Source organism: Belonocnema kinseyi, chromosome 4 (genome assembly GCF_010883055.1).
Source record: "Belonocnema kinseyi isolate 2016_QV_RU_SX_M_011 chromosome 4, B_treatae_v1, whole genome shotgun sequence".
In the NCBI taxonomy this organism is placed as follows: Eukaryota; Metazoa; Arthropoda; class Insecta; order Hymenoptera; family Cynipidae; genus Belonocnema; species Belonocnema kinseyi.
In genome coordinates this window covers 114,649,089-114,652,144 of record NC_046660.1, presented here as the reverse complement: position 1 = coordinate 114,652,144, position 3,056 = coordinate 114,649,089, and the positions used below count along the sequence as shown (strand labels likewise).

At 22.5% G+C, this 3,056-nt stretch overlaps 1 protein-coding gene across 1 annotated transcript in view; it reads left to right on the top strand.

Annotated features, from left to right (window-relative positions):
- LOC117171221 (cilia- and flagella-associated protein 52) overlaps window positions 1–3,056 on the top strand; it is a 79,338-nt gene that overhangs the window by 67,517 nt on the left and 8,765 nt on the right. The gene's annotated exons all lie outside the window — the stretch shown is intronic.

Below are 3,056 nucleotides of genomic sequence, written 5' to 3'. Positions count from 1 at the left end.
GAGGGAGCTCTTCTTAATATTTTGACACCAAAATCATGTCGATACACCTTACCGACTGCGAGTAAAGCCACCCACGCTTTAACTTGACAGACTGTATTATTGATGTTAATATTATAATTATAAAATATTATATTAATATTAATAACTATTTGACTATTTTTCAATATAAATAGTTCAACTTTCAACTAAAACAATTCGTTTTCTGCACGAAAAAAAAGATTTTAAATAAAATACATGAATTAAAAAAATAGTTGAAATTGTTTTCAACAAAATAGCTAAATTTTTAAACAAAAATTTTAATTTTTATCCAAAAGGCTGAATTATATACTAAAAAAACGGAATTTTTAATATAATATATGAACTTTGCACAAAAGAAATTTATTTTCGACCAAGTCTAATTTTCTATACAAAAATTAATGTTTAATCACAGTTAATTTTTCGACAAAAAAGAATTATTTTCTTGTACTTAAAAAAAATTAATTTTTAAACAAAAACAAAAATTATCTACAAAATAGTTAAATTTTCAGAAAACAAATTTTTTCAACTAAATTGTTACATCAACCAAAAAAAACCTACATTTTTAACAAAGCAGTTCCAATTTCAACCTGAAAAGTTGAAAATAATTTAAATTTTTTGGAATTGCTTAAAATTATTGAACTTAATTGAAAATCTTCGGAATGTTTTAAAACATCCTAAAATATTTCAAATCCTTTGAAATCTCTTGAAATTTTGCAATGCTCTTGAAAATTCCTAGCAATTTTAGAAATACACTAAAATATTTTAAATCCTTTAAAATCTCATAATAAATTATTAAAATCCATCGAAAATTCCTTGGAATCTATTTAAATATCCTAAGATATATCAAATCCGTTGAAATCTTATATTAAATTACTGTAATCAATTGAGAATTCCTTGGAGCCTTTTAAAATACTCTCAAGTATTTGGAAACCATCAAAATATTTTGGAACACCTTGACATCTTTTCAAGAGTTATAAGGTACTTTGGAGTTTTTTAAACAGCCCTGATATAATTGTTCAAATTTTTTGAAATTCCTTTAAATTATAAAAATGAATTGAAAATTCATTGACATCCTTTTAAATATCCTCATATATTTAAAATCCTTTCACATCTTTTGAAATCTCTTGAAAATTCCTTGAAAATTTAAAAAAACCCTCAAATATTTCAAATATTTTATAATCTGATACTGCATTATTAAAATCAATTTAGAATTCCTTGTAATTTGCTCAAATATCCTAAAATATCCTAAAATATAATAAAACTTTCAAACTCTCATATTAAATTACCGTAATCAATTGGAGATTCCTTGCAACATTTTGAAATACTCTCAAATATTGCAATACCTTCAAAACATTTTGACCTACCTTGACCTCTTTCTTAAGATTTTTAAAGTACGTTAAAATTCTTTGAAATTCCTTAAAATTATAAAAATAAAATGAAAATTACTTGACATCTTTTAAAGCATCCTCAATTATTGACAATCTGTTGAAATCTTTAAAAAAAATTTACAGCTCTTGAAAATTTCTTGTAATTTAAAAAATACCATGAAATATTTCAAATCCTTTAAAATCTCATTTTAAATCACTGTAATCAAATGAAAATTCTTTGGAACCTTTCAAAATACTCTCAAGTATTTCAAACCTTCAAAATCTTTTGAAACATCTTGACACCCATTCAAGATTTCTACCATACTTTGAAATTGTTTTAAATAACTCTGCTAAAATTGTGAAAATTATTTGAAACTCCTTTGAATTATAAAAATAAATTTAAAATTCCTTGACATCTTTTAAAACATCCTCAAATATATAAAGTCCTTAAAAATCTTTTGAAATCTCTTGAAATTTTTAAAAGATTCAGATTGAAATTTAGAAAGAAGAAAAATTTCAAAACGTTAAATATTGTAATTTTGTAGATTAGAGTTTGAAAATGGAATCAATACAAACTCAAAAATTTCGAAATCTTATTTTCAACTATGAAATATAAGTAATTTTCCACTTGATGGAATTCAAGTCTGCAAAATTTGAATCGTAAACTTAGAAGTTTATTAACAAAAAATTATTGATCATAAATACATTGAAAGTGTTGAAAATTTAAAAGTATGTTTAAAAACACACACACACACACACACACACATATATATATATATATATATATAATTTTATAATTATATAAAAAAAATCGTTTTAGAAATAGTTCAACTTTAACTCGAGTAATTTCTATCAACACTTTAATTTAATACTTTAACTAATTTACAAACATTAACATTTTTAACGTTTAGAAATTTTTCTGTTTTCTAAATTTCAGTCTGAAATAATTTCATTGAGAGATTGCCCAATTGAAAAACGTACGTCTAAATTTTGAACGCTTTCAATTAATTCATGGTTATTATTTTTTTATATTTAAACTTTCAAGTTTAAAATTCAAAATTTGAAGACTTGAATCTCATCGAGTTGAAAATTATTCTTATTGAATAGTTGAAAATGTTTGAAAATTATATTTCCAAAGCTTTGAAGTTTTATTGATCCCATTTTCAAAACTCTAATCTACAAACATTTAAATATTTAACGTTTTGGAATTTTTTTCTTTTTTAAAATTTAAATCTGAAGCTTTACAAAATTTCAAAAGATTTTTAAGGATTTTAAATATTTGAGAATGTTTTAAAAGATCCAGAGGAATCTTTCATTTTGTTTTTATAATTTAAAGGAATTTCAAAGAAATAAAAAAATGTTAGCATGGTTATTGAAAAAAATTCAAAAGTACTTTCAAAATCTTTAAAAAAAGTTTAAGGTGTGTCAAAATATTTTGAAGGAATTGCAATATTTAACAGTATTTAAAAATGTTCCAAGGAATTTTTGATTGTTTGCGTTAATTTAATATGAGATTTGTTTTAAGATATGCATACAATTTAATATATTTATGCATATTAACTGTTATTGATAGGGACAATAGGCCCAGTTCGCCCCTGGATATTAATGATTTAATAGACAAAGTAAGATATGAAAAAAATAAGATATATATGTTCGTTTTTTATTCTTGCA